This window comes from Abramis brama (genome assembly GCF_963993115.1).
Source record: "Abramis brama genome assembly, chromosome: 16".
Classification (NCBI taxonomy): Eukaryota; Metazoa; Chordata; class Actinopteri; order Cypriniformes; family Leuciscidae; genus Abramis; species Abramis brama.
Window position 1 is genome coordinate 23,833,304 of NC_139978.1, and position 16,858 is coordinate 23,850,161.

At 40.3% G+C, this 16,858-nt stretch overlaps 1 long non-coding RNA gene across 2 annotated transcripts; it reads right to left on the reverse strand.

Annotated features, from left to right (window-relative positions):
* Positions 1 to 396: 396 nt before the first annotated feature.
* Positions 397 to 5,810, reverse strand: LOC311066354. Of its 2 annotated transcripts, XR_014603062.1 has the most exons (6): positions 5,462 to 5,808; positions 5,200 to 5,231; positions 4,800 to 5,042; positions 4,222 to 4,384; positions 1,986 to 2,281; positions 397 to 523 (listed from the first exon to the last, which is right to left on the reverse strand). It is a non-coding gene; the product is annotated as an uncharacterized lncRNA (long non-coding RNA). The 2 variants fall into 2 exon arrangements; XR_014603063.1 differs by lacking the exon at positions 397 to 523 and having other exon boundaries at positions 1,805 to 2,281; positions 5,462 to 5,810.
* Positions 5,811 to 16,858: the final 11,048 nt, after the last annotated feature.

The following is a 16,858-nucleotide window of genomic DNA, read 5'->3' on the forward strand; positions in this document are numbered from 1 at the left end:
AATGTGTGATTCAGCTGGCCCATCTGAGTTATCTCTGAATGGTTAAATGTTAGACTGGATAGTACACCATTGTCAACATCAAATCTTGTTACTTTGTGCTTCAAGTGAATTATTTTGTACTAAACAAGTCACAAATGGACTGTGACCGGGAGGGGACATGTTCGGTTCACTTAGTTTTGTCAACCTCAACGAAAACCTGACTTTTCTGTCTATAGGAAAGTAAAATTGACATGTAAAGGCCAAATATGGATAGTTTGTCCTCTGCATTTAACCCATCCAAGTTAGTGCACACATTAGGAGTAGTGAACACTCACACACTGCAAACCGTGGACACACACACACACACACACACACACACATACACGGTACAGTGGGCAGCCATTTTGCTGCGGCGCCCGGGGAGTGATTGGGGGTTAGGTACCTTGTTCAAGGGCATCTCAGTCATTTTCTGCTGGTACTGTGAATCAAACCCGCAATCTTCAGGTTGCCAGTCAGATTCACTAACCATTAGACCACGACTGCCCTAAAGGAGAAGCAGAAGACAAATAGAAATAAACAACGCATTTGCTCATGATCCACAGAAGGGCAGCAGGACAGATCTAATAGCTTCTCTGCACACCCCATTAGTCCTTGCTGGACACTGCCGTTTAAGAGAGTCAGACAAGGCAACGCATTTACACCAAGTGTAAAGATATTTTACCTTGTTAAGTCACTGACCTGTCATGTCCCTTACAAAAAATAAGTATACTTCAAGTTCATTTTATTAAGTATACTTAAGAAAAGTTCAAGTATATTTTTAAGTATACTTTATGTAGTAAGTATAGTAATATCAATACACTAGTAGTATACTTGTAAGTGTACTTTTTTAACACAACTTGGGACTAAATTGGCCAACTTTTTAGTGTATAAAAGTATACTTTTAAGTAAACTTTAAGTGTAACAGCAGTAAACTAGTTTACAACTATAGGCTACATTTTTTATTTGCTATAGCCCTACAAGTGAACTTATAGCTAGTTTTACTGATAATTTACTAGTCATTTAGGCTTCACTTTGAAGTATACTCTCAGTAAAGTACAATAAACGACAATTTTTGGAAACAGTAACCGACTACAATTCAATCTACAACTCAAAATACAATATTGAACTGTTGCATGAAATCAGTCACACTCATAATCACGTTTGTGATTCGTTGTTCATCTCCGAGAAAAATACCGTGGTGTTTTGTTCTTAATTGAATCTTTTCAAACTAATCTTTTGTCTAAATATTTCAATGATATTTGGAACAACAGCACTCAAGTGATATTTCTTAAAAGTAACTGGTCCTACTTGACCCACTCCGAGCGGGATTCAAATCCACGTATCTGCACTGTAAAACTTTTCACTGTAAATTTACAGTAAAATACTGGCAGCTGGGTTTCCAGCCACATACTGTATTTTTACAGAACTAGTACTGTAAACAGCATTTACAGTATTGTACTGTAAAACGTTGTACTGTAAATTTACAGTAAAATACTGGCAGCTGGGTTTCCAGCCACATACTGTATTTTTACAGGACTAGTACTGTAAACAGCATTTACAGTATTGTACTGCAAAACGTTGTACTGTAAATTTACAGTAAAATACTGGCAGCTGGGTTTCCAGCCACATACTGTATTTTTACAGGACTAGTACAGAAAACAGCATTTACAGTACTCCACTGTAATTACCAAATACAGTATATACCACATACTTTTACAATATTAAACTTGTCTACAGCAATAAATTGTATAGTAGTCACACTAGGAAAAAGAAAACAACATTTTCTGGGTTTTAAAACATTTATTTTGGTTAAAAGCAAAGATCAGAAAATTGCCTTCTGTGAACATGTTGGCTGAATTTTTTTAAACATAAAATTCAATTTTAACACTTAACAACAAACAGGTAACACTTAGCGCTTAATTAAAGGGATAGTTCACCCCAAAAATTTTAGTCCATGTTTTACTCACCCTCAAGTCATCCTAGGTCTATGTGACATTCTTCTTTCAGACGAATAAAATCGGAGTTCTATTAAAAAATGTCCTGGCTCTTCCAAGCTTTATAATGGCAGTGAATTGCTGTTTCTGTTTTGAAGTCCATACAAGTGCAAACGAAATCCCATTCAAAGTCTTCAAGTTTTCGCAGAAGTGAGGACACCTGTAGGCTTACAGTGTTCTTTTTTTGCACAACTTGGCCAGTTTTCTTTGAAGTTACTTGTCCTTTCTTTGTTTTTAATCCACGTTCAGGATTGATGTCAAGAAAGCGTCTAAAAGGCAGAAAAAAAAGAAAAAAAACATTGAAATATTATGGACTGAGTTTATATATTTTGACAGAGAGAGACAGCACAAAAGATGTGTAAATAGAAACCAGATAACGGTTTTAACGACTAGTTTGTTAGGATAAATCTGAACAACATGAAAAAAAATGCAATGTTGGATGTTGTGATCAGTAACTGATATTTTTTATTTTTTCTGCCCTGGTTAAAATACATCAACTCAATGTGTCTGTTTACATGTGCACTGTCAACTAACTAAACTTTTGGAAGTGGGGTTGCCAGATTTAAAGTTTTATTCTACAACTTTTAATATCATCCCCTCATCAGGTCCCATCAGAGTATCAGTGGAAAGGCAGCCATAGACTCTGTTTATATAGAGCGCACATTGCCAGAATCCAGCCCAAACCTTTGTGACAGAAATAATTTAACTTTAATTGCAAGCCTTGCAATGTTTATTGCATACATGACTACATGATAACGTTAAACATGACATTTGCCAGACTAAAATGCACGTTTGCACCCAAAAATGAAAATTCTGTCATTATTGCTCACCCTTAAGACTTTCGTTCATCTTCGGAACACAAATTAAGATATTTTTTATGAAATCTGGGAGGTTTCTGTCCCTCCATTGACATCAATGTCATTGCAACTGTCAAAGCCCAGAAAGGTGGTAAAAACATCAGTAAATAGTACATATAACTACAGTGGTTCAACCTTAATATTATGACGTGACGAGAATACTTTTTGTGCGCAAAATAACCCCAAAATAACGACAGTGTTGAATAATCTCTTCTTTTACATGTCATTCTCCTACACTGTTTTGTGAGGATGAGTGGGCCGGAGTGTATTAAAGGATAACTCTTGCCAAAATGCAACCTAGGGTCTTTTTGTTAATCTACCCGAGGCAAACTTTCATTTAAAAGCATAATTAGGATGAAAACACCACTTTTAAGTTTGACCGTATTTTCGTTTACAGTCAAATTGTCTTTTGAATGGGAGTGCTTGGGGCACGACTATGATAGCATTAAAAATCACTATTTTTTAAAACACTAAGGAGGCTCGACACAACATGAAACTGTGCTGGAAGAATACACATGAACTCCAGCATTGAGAACATTGTTAATGTACACAGAGTTTACTAAAAAGAAAGGTTTTGAACAACTCGCTGAAGCTGTGTCCGCCTGCATTTTGACAGTCAAAAATAGTCAGTCAATCTAATAACTTTATTCTAGAGCTGCTGTAAAGCCAAAACAATCTATGTTACTGTAATTTCCTATTATCACCGTAAAGCTGCTTTGAAACAATCTATATTGTTAAAAGCGCTATATAAATGAAGGAGACTTGACACTGTTTACACTACATCAACAGCGTAGGAGAATGACGTGAAAGAGTAGAGATTGTTGAATAATGGTATTCTCATCGCTTCATAATATTAAGGTTGCACCACTGTAGTTACATGGATTATTTAAACAATGTTTTTACTACCTTTCTGGGCCTTGAAAGTTGCAAAGACATTTCTGTCTATGGCTGGTTCAGAAACCTCTGATTTCATCAAAAATATCTTCATTTGTGTTCTGAAGATGAACAAAGGTCTTACAGGTTTGGAACGACATGAGGGTGAGTAATTAATGACAGAATTTTCACTAATCCTTCAACTGAAAACAACTTGCACTGACATATCTTAAATATGTGACTGCCACTGTTTTGTCTCAAGATGCACACCAGTAATGTTTTTTTTTTTTATTAGACATTTTTATAAAAGCTGCTTAAATACCCTAATTTTATTAAGGCCTAGACCTGGCTTAAGCTAAGCCCAGTATGGAAACCAGGGCCAAACTGTTCATACCAGTAATCAGCTTAATAAATACTGTCAAGACAAGTCACAATTCAGTCTAATATTTATATGAATGGCAAATATGCTAATGACTAACCTCTGAACAAACTCAAGGTGCTGCCTCTTCCTGTACTGCAAGCTGAACTCATAGGAGGAGGCAAACAGCACTGCCAGGCCAGGGATGAAGAGGCTGTGATCCTTTCCACACACACCTTGACCTTCCAAACCTAATATCCAGCACTGGTTGCTTAGAGATTGACCTGTAATTGAAAAAAAAAAAAAAAGAATTAATAAATAATATTAATAATTAAAATAACTATTGTGGGTTCCACTGTGGTTCGATGTAGGCTAGTTGTCTATCTGTTCATAGTTCTATCAATTAAAATTTTCACCTAAAAATTAAAATTGATTAGGGTTAGAGGAACACTAAAACGCACCGCCATATTATTTTGCTTGTTTTAAGCATAAACTCACTAAATTTTTTCACTTATTCTTTCAGAAAACAAGACAATTTTTACTTGTCAATTAAATGCTTCTTCATGTAAGAATTTTAGATATCTGGACTGGAAACAAGAAAAAAAAAACACTAATTAAGAAAAAGATATTTTGCAGTGGAGTGAGTAAATGATGGCTTTTCATTTTAGGTTTAAACTTAAACCTTTAATGTTTACATACCAGGAAATAAGGCGTGGACTCTCTGGCAAGTGTAGATTGCTGGACATCAGCGTTGCAAATTCCTGAAACAATTTTTAAAAAGGACAGCACAACCATGATCAACAGAACCAAAACATAAAACATATTACAGATTAATGAGATTTGTTGAATAATCTCTACTTATCTGCTTGAAGGATAACACCGTCTATCTTCTCTTTGAATTGTGGGAGTAGTTGTAGGACCATGGCATGGCAATCAGGAATACTACATTTGAAAACAGCATTAGGAACATGGATTTTCTTGTGCTAGCAAAATTCTGACAACGATTCAAAAGCACGATCACAGAACTGACAGCATTTGATAGCATTTTTTTTACCACATACACTATAACTGTAACACTAAGTTACTTAAAAGCACTTACATTAGCACTGGACCGTCATCAGATTACACAGCCTGAAACGAAAAATACATATCAAAAGCAGGTCATGCAAATAACATGGTATGTTGCCTATTATGTGAAATATCGAAGTTAACGTTAATGGTACTTGGTAAACAGGTGGAACAGAGTGAATTGTTTGTGCGGCCGCGGTGGTAAACCGCGTTCGTAAAATCAAACGAAATAAGCTTTCGTGAAAACAATGTAGAAATGCGAACGCAAAAAAAAACAAAATATACTGGCTTACCGTATCACTCAGTTGAACAATTTTCCATCTTCTCAAACTCTCAATCCCACTAATCGTCACAGGTGCAGGTTATTCAGATGACAAATTCTTCCATCCGTCTTCATGTAAAGTTAGCACGTTAATGTCGCCCATTTTCTGCTGCGTCACAGGCAATGTTTGAAACACGAACCGAAGCTCACAAAAGCTTAAAAATTGCTCACAGATTCGCAGACACTGTTTATCTTGTTATCAGGAATGATTATTCTGTTCAGTTGAATCCAGCTGACAAATCAAGTTTGCCTGTTGTAGTAGCTACTGACGGCTCGCGTCACATTTGAACTGAATTGAGCGCGAAAAAAATCAATCCCACAATGCAGTGCTTTTACAGTATGATACTGTATTACGAATTTATCGGGTTGAAAACAGAAATGTGCTGTATATTTACAGCTGTTCTGTAAAATATGCAGCCTAATACTGTATTATGGAAATACAGTACAATTCTGTAGGAAATTCGCTGTAAATTTACAGTAAAGTTTTACAGTGTGGCATCTTTGTTGTTGATAGTCATCAAGGCTAAACATTGAAAAGCCTATACAGAAGCTATATTTAAGTTTGAGTGATATAGCAGATGCAGGGTTGCATGTGTTTGATTTAAATACTCTTCTGAAGACTTTCCTTCTCAGTTTGTTCTCAGATCGCATAAATACTATGGTCTTTGATCAGCATCTGCACTGCAGGATACAGCATCATCACCCCAAGCATAATGCAGTTGTTCCCTCTCTAAGGTCGGTTATGTCAGAATCAGAGCCTCATGTATTTTAAACTTGCTTCCTGAAGTAGGCCATCCAGTGACTTTTACTGGGAAGATTGAGCCAAGTTCTGGTGGTGCTGCTGGAGTATTAAATTAGGCATGGAGTATTTCATCAGCTCCTGTCGCCACTGAGAAAGTCTTTGATGTGCCCCAGAGGGGGGTGTCCCTCACTTTACAACGAGAGCCAAGACAGTTTAATGAGAAAGAAAAAGAGGGAGATGATGTAGAGTAGAAAGCTGGTCCCACTTTATATTAGATATCTTTAACTACTATTTACTAATATTTAAATTAATACAATGCACTTATAGATTCATGTTTTTACATTGTGCTTATATTTTTAAAATACCTGCATGTTACAGCTGTAATTCATTTCTGTAATAACTACTAAACTAATTACTACTAATCTAAATTACTCTTTCCTTACACCTTACACCCTTAAACTGACCCATACCACCATACCTGTCCCTAACCTTACCCGTATCCCACCTCAATAGCAACACAAGTGTTTTGCAATTATACAATACATATGTCACGGATCAGCCAGGCTGAACCAATCGAGCTGATGAACTCTGAATCATTTGATTTGATTGCACATGTTGGAAGTCCATTAGAGCATTGCAACAGTCCAGCCTAGGAATATCAAAGATGAGAAGTTTGTTGTATGCTTAGTTTGGAAGGGCCTGATCTTTCTCATGTTGTGCAGCGCAAACCTGTGTGATCGTGCTGTCGTTTGCAATGTGGTCTTTGAAGTTCAGATTCCTGGCTGAACTCGATAGGATTATAATGTTGAAATTGTGCTGTACTGATGAAACGTAAATGAGTTGACAAGATTCATGAAATTAAAAAATAAATACAATTTGTGTAAAGCTAAGAAAACATACTGTACCGTGCTGTGAACAAGTCCAAATTATGTTACTCGGGTGTCAAACTGTAAGGACAACAAAGTATATTATATTGGTGAAAGTGCCAACTATTGACAGTTATATAAGCTTAGTTAATTTTATTTTAGGTTAGCTTGGCGTAATTTCAGTTATTTTAACAGCAGAGAGCACCAATCCATTGACTAAGTCGGCTTATGAAGATGCATGGTTGTTCTGTTTGTCCTCTGAGTAAAGTGAATGTGTTGTTGCAAACCTCTCTAATTTTATGGGCAGAAAAACACATTTAACTGCTCACTGCACTAGCAAATGAATTCTGTTGTTGGCTAAAATATGGCTGAAATGAATTCACAAATGAGATATTTACAAAAAACCCTCGCTTGTGTATTGTGAATATGTAGATTTTATTCTCTTTCTGTCACTGGGGGAGATTATTTTGATTTTCTCACTATAAGCATTGGCAAAAGTCTTTATGTATGTATTGTTGAAACTAGATGAATGTCAAAGCTGTACAACACACAATGTTTTGAAAATGTGCACTCATAGGTGCAATGAAATGTGTCTGAGGGCTGGAGTTCTTCTAGACTTCCGATGCCCCAGATTTCAGATGACATTTGTGAAAATGTTCCCTGGTTTCTCTATTTCAGGCTCATGCTTTTCAATGGAGTGACTGTATTTTAAAGCAGGCTGGCTTAAGGCAGGTTGACAAAGAACATTAGTGTTTCCAGCACATTGATGACCTCAGACCTGCCTTCCCTTCAGTCATTTGTTTTATAAGGGGACTGACATCTACCGAGACAGACAACAGATAATAGCCTGATACAAACAAACAAAACTAAAGATGTTTTAATAGTGCATCAATCAGTAGTAAAATCAGTCTGCAAACCCTTAGCGGTTAATAATAAATGTACCAGCATTTATTGTACCTTAAAGGACAAGTTCGGTATTTTACACTTAAAGCCCTGTTTACAGATCGTTTCTGATGAAACAGAATGGTTAAGATTAAAATTTGGACACATGCTGCTGTCCCGAGAATTTTAGGTTTCTTTCGCTTTCCCCCCGACCTACAGAATGGCTGCCTATGGGCACTGGAACAATCCTTCCTAAAACGCATTAAACTTTCGTTTACAAAGACGTGAAACTCACCGAGTGGTCAGGGGTGTTCACTGATGCTCACACAAAAATCGCTGCAAAAGATGCTTTTGCACCCTGTTGACTTAAAAGGTTGCCCCATTTAAGTCAACAGGGTGCAGATTTTAAAAAGAGGATAACACGGTGTAGGCAACATCGATTTTTGTCGTTGTTCTCTGTACTGACAGCACTCCAAATTTACAAAAAAATTAGCTCAATGTTAAAATTGACCGGAGTTCTCCTTTAAGCTGTACCTTATTAATACGTGTTTCCCGAAACGTTCTTAGTTAAGTATACTTTCTGTAAGTCATACGTTCGGAAGGTTGGTCTGGACCACTCTTAGCTTTACCTTATCACTGTTACAGGTCTATACAAATATCATTCTGAAGTTTTAATATACACAGTATGTCAGGTTTCATACAAACGAAGCAGGCAAGATGGTAAGTTTGATATTTTAATAGCAGAATGGATCGGACACAGCGTGAAAGGTGAGTAAACAGGAAGTAGATAATTGGATGAAGCTTAACTGAATGATAACAAAGTCTCTCTTTCTCTTGCAGATGCAGATGATGAAGATTCTCTGAAGATGGACTGAAGATGGGCTGAAGAGGATCGGGAACGGTAGGTATGCAGGTAGGTAATGAAGAGAGTCTGTGTGTCATGGAATGACGTGTATAGAGGAGACCAGACGATGACTGAAGGTTGAGTGCTGAATATAAAGGGGTGAGAAGACGAGGTACAGGTGATGATGATAATTACTTAGAGGAGAGAGAGAGGAGTGAGTGCAGGTGTGCGCCAAGGAGGATTCTGGGGAGTGTAGTGCAAAGACAGATGAGGAAGACAGACGGTGGATGTGACATTACTCCCCCATCCCGCAAGGCGCAGCCCGCGCCGAAAGCAGCAGAACACGGGAGGGGGGGTGGGCATCCTGGAGTCCGTGATGGGGAGGTGGACCAGGTGTAGATGGACGGACTCCAGGATGGTCCAGACGGCCATGGCGGATCAGACTGGTCAGGGGACCATGGCGGAGACTTCCCTTCGGGCGGCCATGGTGAAGCAGGCTGAGGAGGTGGCCATGGTGAAGAAGGCTGAGGAGGTGGCCATGGTTCTGGACTGGACAAGACCAGCGGCGAAGAGGGCTCTGAGCTGGACAGGACCAGTGACGAAGGCGGCTCTGGACTGGACAGGACCAGCGGCGAAGAGGACTCTGAGCTGGACAGGACCAGCGGCGAAGAGGGCTGTGAGCTGGACAGGACCAGCGGCGAAGAGGGCTCTGAGCTGGGCGGAACCAGCGGCGAAGAGGGCTCTGAGCTGGACGGGACCAGCGGCGAAGAGGGCTCTGAGCTGGGCGGAACCAGCGGCAAAGAGGGCTTTGAGCTGGGCGGGACCAGGGATGAAGAGGGCTCTGGGCTGGGCAGCGATGAGGGCTCTGTGCTGGGCAGCGATGAGGGCACTGTGCTGGGTAGCGATGAGGGCACTGTGCTGGACAGGACCAGCTGTGAAGAGGGCTTAGAGCTGGGCGGAACCAGCGGCGAAGAGGGCTCTGAGCTGGACGGAACCAGCGATGAAGAGGGCTCTGAGCTGGACGAAAGCAGCGGCGACGAGGGCTCTGAGCTGAACAGGACCAGCTGTGAAGAGGGTTTTGTGCTGGACGGGACCAGCAGCGAAGAAGGCTCTGAGCTGGGTGGAACCAGCAGTGAAGGCTCTGTGCTGGACGGGACCAGCGGTGAAGGCTCTGTGCTGGACGGGACCAGCGGCGAAGAAGGCTCTGAGCTGGACGGGACCAGCGGCGAAGAAGGCTTTGAGCTGGACGGGACCAGCGGTGAAGAGGGCTTTGAGCTGGACGGGACCAGCGGTGAAGAGGGCTTTGAGCTGGACGGAACCAGCGGTGAAGAGGGCTTCGTGCTGTCGCTGTGAGCAGTCTCAGCGGGGCAGTCGCTGTGAGCAGTCTCAGCGGGGCAGTCGCTGTGAGCAGTCTCGGCTGGGTAGTCGCTGTGAGCAGTCTCGGCTGGGCAGTCGCTGTGAGCAGTATCGACTGGGCAGACCCTTGTTGGCTCTGGCTCGACTAGGCAGACGCTTGCAGGCTCTGGTTCGACTGGGCAGACGCTTGTAGACTCTGGTTCAGCTGGGCAGACACTTGAAGGCTCGATATGGTTCTGGATGAGGATGGGTGAGGAAGTGAAGATGACTGGTGGCTGTGGTTCAACTGGGCCGATGAGAGGAGGAAGATCGCTGAAGTCATCCACCTTGAGTTGCGATTCGGACCCGAACTGAAATGCCGGCTCGGCTGGACACAACCGGATGATGAACGGGGCTGCGTAGAATAATGAATAGAACTAACTCATTCTGGAATCCGAAGGATTCTGCATCTTGGTCTGATCTTCTGTCAGGTTTCGTACAAACGAAGCAGGCAAGATGGTAAGTTTGATATTTTAATAGCAGAATGGATCGGACACAGCGTGAAAGGTGAGTAAACAGGAAGTAGATAATTGGATGAAGCTTAACTGAATGATAACAAAGTCTCTCTTTCTCTTGCAGATGCAGATGATGAAGATTCTCTGAAGATGGGCTGAAGAGGATCGGGAACGGTAGGTATGCAGGTAGGTAATGAAGAGAGTCTGTGTGTCATGGAATGACGTGTATAGACGTATAGACGAGACCAGACGATGACTGAAGGTTGAGTGCTGAATATAAACAGGGGTGGAAAGTCCAGGGGTCAGAAAGTCCTGCCATATGTTTATTCCACCCATGAACTTAGCCACCTGATTTCACTAATTAGTTCTAATTAGCTAGTATCTCCTGGCTGAAAAACTGTGCTAATTAGCAAATCCAGGTGATTGGAACAAAATACCGAGGAGGACTTTTACTTTCTGAACCTGAACTTTCCACCTCTGAATATAAAGGGGTGAGAAGACGAGGTACAGGTGATGATGATGATTACTTAGAGGAGAGAGAGGAGAGTGAGTGCAGGTGTGCGCCAAGGAGGATTCTGGGGAGTGTAGTGCAAAGACAGATGAGGAAGACAGACGGTGGATGTGACACAGACAGTGTTCAATTAGGCTAATTCAAGTGTTTTTATGCAAAGAATAAAATTGTCATTACACTGATTGTTGTTAGAATTTTAATTATATAATAAAATTTAATACATTTATTTTAATAAAAGAGCGCTTTTAAAGGCCAGTGAAAGCATAAGCTACTGTCAGTTAATTTGGCCAGGGATTTTTACGCGGGTTGGGTGAGAAAAAACACTGATATTATGGATTCGGACGGCACTAAAATCACCGACTTACCCCTGTAAATGTTTAAAATACCGTACGAGCCCATGAGAAACAATGTTAGCGTCCGAATAGGACTTAACTGACAGTAGCCTATGCTTTCACTGGCCTTTAAAAGCGCTCTTTAATTAAATTGATAATATTGTAAAAAATCTAACAACAAGTGTAATGACAATTTTATTCTTTGCATGAAAACACTTGAATTAGCCTAATTGAACACTGTCTGGGTGTATTAAAACTTCAGAATTATATTCGTATAGACCTGCAACAGTGATAAGGTAAAGCTAAGAGTGGTCCAGACCAACCTTCCGAACGTATGACTTACAGAAGGTAAGAACATAAGAACTAAGAACGTTTCGGGAAACACGTATTAACGATAAGGTACAGCTTAAGGTGTAACTTAAGAACGCCGTAGCGTTAAGGAGGTTTCGGGAAACCCAGCCCAGAACAGTGGCTGCATATGTATGCAAATCGCATAGGCCTACTTCCATACTTTATAGGTCAAAGACAGTTCATGACAGTATTCATAAAAGAGTAGGCAGGAAGTACCCGTATGACCTACTACTTCCGACGATATTCTGAAGTGTGCATACAATCATAGACAGTATATAAACTGGACACAGCGACCCCATAGGTTTCAACGGAGAAAAGTGAAGCACATTAGAAGCACCAGAGCCCGTCTACGGAGAGCCTTGGCACTTCCTATTAAGTCCTATTGTACCGAATTGTGGTTGTAGTTCCACCAGAGTTCCACTGGGGGCGATCGCCCATGAGTGCAAAATGAATGGGAGTCTATGGGGCTAGACGGCTAAATTTGTCTCTTTCACCCGATTGCCGTTGAGAAATCTCAGATTTGATTGTAGGTTTTGCAAGTTCAACATGGATTATAGGTCGAAAGTTGAATGAATGAGTACTTATGTCCTTTCGATTTCTTACAGGTTGAGTTGTTGTTGCCCATAACACGCTAGCATTCTGCTAATGAACGCTGATTGGTCAGTGAAGGACTGATTACGACCAGAGATACCGCTTGATGGCATTGTGGCATCCGAAGCGGGACCAGAAACAAACAAAACAAAAACTCGTCTAGCACGTGTATTTACCTGTGTCAGCTGTGTTGTCGATGCCTCGAGAGAAAAGAAAGTGCAGAGCGCGAAAGAACCAAAGTGACTGAAGGATTGCCGTAAAGCAGTATCTCTGGTCGTACGATGTGTATGACGTCATTGACACTTTAAAAGACTTTTTAAAGCAAATAAGTGACTCTAAAAAATCTAACACCCAGCAATGTGTAATTTCTTTGCATCTCCTTTCGAATACAACACTCAAATTACTAGAAAAAAAATTATATCCTGAGAAAAGTGGATTTTGATGGGTATAGCGTCATAGACCTCCATTCATTCTGCACTCGCCTGCGAGCGCCCCCGCATGGACAGATACGTGTTACTGCAGCCAGTCCAGAAACCGGAAGTAACCAGAGAGTGCCAATTCTCTTCATATTAGACATTCTCTGGAAGCACTCACTTCCTGATGGCTGAGCGTACTGCGCAGACTCAAACTGAGCTTGACGACGTGGATGTGACGTGAGCAGCCTGTCTGACAGTTGTAAGTCTTCTAGTAGCTGTGCCAAGCGAAATCTGAATCATTCCCTTCCGAATCTTGCAGAGACAGAGAGCATGAGTAGGAGCTGTCCATGAGCTAGGAGCAGGAGCAACTTTATGACTCTCTATGGGCTTCTCCCTTGACTTTATCGGACTTTATGCCTCCACGTCCCCCCGACTGACTGCAAGCTTCTCCTCCTGTCTATACGGTAATTTCCAGAGAGTCGTGTGGTTATGACGCAATCGTTAGCCTACTTTTACAAAAACTGCTTCTATGGGGCCATAACGTAAGATACAAGGTAATGGAGCCTTTTATACATTGTCGTGTTTCTTTAGAAATAAACAATGGACAAATGGAATCTTTAAACGCCTCAGATGTAAAGTTATTCGATGTCATAACAAGTGACGCCAAAATGAATGGGAGTCAATGGAATGCTAACAGCAGGTGATGGCTTGTTAGCCAATGGCAGCCCCCGGGGGTGGTACGCTATTCGAGAGCTCGATTACCCCCCTGCATACAATGGAGACTTTACTATCCCATAAGGCCACAGGAGAGGATTTCTGAATGGCAGTGAAGCCACGCAACTGACATTGCTTGGACACAATGACAACATGGCAAATGTAGTACGTCCGGATTACTTTCATACTATTAATAAGTACCTCAAGAGAGCATCCAATTCTAGAAGCAATCACTTTCTCCTGCATCGCTTATAAGCTGCACGCAAATACAGCGTGACCTGAATACTTACATAGATTCCCTATCAAATGACTATGAGTTGGCTCCTTTAATGAATCGTTCAAAAAGCATGGCGTGCTTCTCAGACGGAAGACTAACGGAAGACTGCATCTATATCTAGTCTTTGGTCCTCGAAAGGTTGCATACCTCGGCTGCCATTTGCACTGCCCGGCAAAAAAATAAAAAATAAAAAAAAAATCCAAACAGCAACTTTTTTTCGACAGGCAATGTATTTTTGTCCATTTTGGGTGATCTTACTAATAAATAAATGTTCACCTTTTTATTAGCCTATTACTGTTGCCAGTGTTTTTACTGTAGTAATTTCCTGTTTGATTTAAAAAATTTATGTTTTTAACCCACCATTTTATAGAGTGTATTTTAAATTGAAATAATCACAGAAATGTACTGCATGGATTTTTTTAAGCTGTTAAGTAATTTCACAGTATTAATAGCATAGAATTACAGAAAATTGGTGGCATCTCTGCTGCCAGTATTTTACTGTAAAATAAAAAAATATTGGAAAATACTGTATTTCATTTTCAAGTCAAGTCAAGTCATCTTCATTTATATAGCGCTTTTAACAATGTAGATTGTTTCAAAGCAGCTTTACATAGATAAGCGTATAATTTAAGGTAACAGAGATTGTTTTGGCTTTATAGCGGTTCTTTAATAAAGTTATTTTCCAGCTAAGGTTAGTTTTGATTGATTTGCTTCCGTCGCAACGATCATTTGTTATTAAATTAGGGGCCGCTAAGACGACTAGAATGGGTTCTATAGTTATGTGCGTTTGAATATACGTGCGCAGGTTTGGAATTCCCTACAAGCCAAGCCTAAACAAAGTACTTGTCTTTTATTTTATTTTGTCGCTTCGGGGTAGGAACGCGAAACGAATTTTCCCGACAACGCCTTATCTGTAGAGTGGTAAAGGGATCCTCCATAGGAAGAGACTAGTTGGCACTTCAGCACTAGGTTGTCATCGGGTCCAGGCGAAGGTCCTTCGTCAGATCTGGATACGGCCTGGATCCAGCAGGCTGCGGGAAAACCTCGGGATAAACACAGACACTAAAATTAGCGTAGATGCCATTCTTCTTATGATGTAACGAGTACATCAGGATTTACGGCAATACGCTGTAAAGCAATTTCAAAGTATTCATACCGTCTGAATTTGAAGAATCAAGTGAATCAAGAGCATCAATTGGTTCCTTCACATCCTCCAATCACCCACAATCCTTTGCACACATTTCAATTCACAAAAAAATTGTCACAAAACAAACCGGCACTGAGCTCAACCAATTTCACTACGTACCTAATGCAAGACAAACAAAACAAAACAAAAGATTTTGGAGCTGAAGGGATTTTTTTTTTTTAAACACATAATGCTAAACTGTGCATAATGTAAACAATTGGGAGACCACAGACGGTTGTAAACCTGTAATGCATTAACAAAGTTGGTTAATACAAAGCTTTTTAAAATTATAATTGTATTTAATGCTGAGGAGGACTCTAAGCCTCCGAAGGACTGAGGACACAGCCTTCCATTTGAGAAGCACCCACGAACTCTTGAGCTAATCACTTTGATGAATCTGACACTGAATGATCTCACCTAATCCACCAGAGCGGCTACTGAATCAACATATGACTCACTGAACTCACTGCAGGTTCCATGTCAATGTCTCTTTAGGAACACTTAGGCTACTATTACTTGCTGTGCCACCAAGAAAGTAAAAATATGTTTTATATTTTGTTATAATGCTTATGTAACGAAACTGAGGAATTAAAAAAAGCATATTTTACTCTTAAAAGTGTGTAATGAGTCCTAAGATTGATTATAATTGGGTGCAGGGTCCTATATGAAAACATTTAGGGAACCCCGTATGAGCATAACTGAGTTCATCTCTGCTTTATCACTGTCATCTGTGTAGATTGTTATGGTGTAGAATGTGTCTCTCCCAGATGGTTTCAGACATATTTTGGATCTGTTCTTCCAGAGAACATTGTCCAGATGTTTTTTTCTCTCTGTTGGGAAACCGTTGCCAGTGAAAGCCATTGCTTTCGCTGGTTCTTCAGAGCAATTTGCGGAATTAATTTGGCATTAGCACTCAAAACCTATTTGGTGGTCTTTGAAGGGACCGTCAATCAATCTGTCAGAATTATGAGTCTCCATCTCCCTTGGTAACATTGAAAAATAGATTTTGATTTCAAAGAATTCCACTCATTATAGAACAGCTGAAAGCCTAAAGAAGCAGGAATTTAGCAAATGCATTTTTGTTCGAGGGAGAAAACAAATCAACTCCTTATCAGTGATGTATCTTGTCCTTCCTTCCTTCAATTCAGGTGATGCAGCTGATGTGTCAGAAGTGAATTTTATTAAATGCTGCAGGTGCTCTTGAGGAAAGAAACACACCAACCGGCCCCAGGGAGCCCATTGATTGGACGGTGAGTTAGTTCTCTACTTTTCTGCTGTTTGGCAATGACAAAAAGACTGTGATTGAAGGACAAGTCTGAACTTGTCACTTAGTTAAAATTCTACAAATCTGTTTACTTCTCTATTTGCATCAGGATGGCCCTTTGTCAGTCAATTTCAGCCTAAACAGAATTGACCACACACTAAAAAGCAATAATTTAGCAAGTAAACAGTGAACACAGGATAGATTAGAACTTCTGCAGTTAGTGCAGAAAAAAAAAGACATTTGTACCCTTTTAGTAGAGGAAATTCACCCATGTACACCATCTAAACACTGTGACCAGAGAGACTAGTGACTAATCACTCAGAATGAATGTGACAAACCCAGAGGAACTAAAGCGAATAGACTTATGTAAATGCAAACCTGTCTCTGGAGGGCCCAGCCGTGGCATATAACTTGAATTAATGAGAAAATCTCTCTACTCTCCCATTAAAGGCTGCTTCGGTTTGTAATAGACTGTAACAGTTTGTAAATGATGGATTATTCATGAAGAAGAAACTCATGCATACAAAAAAATATCTCTCCGA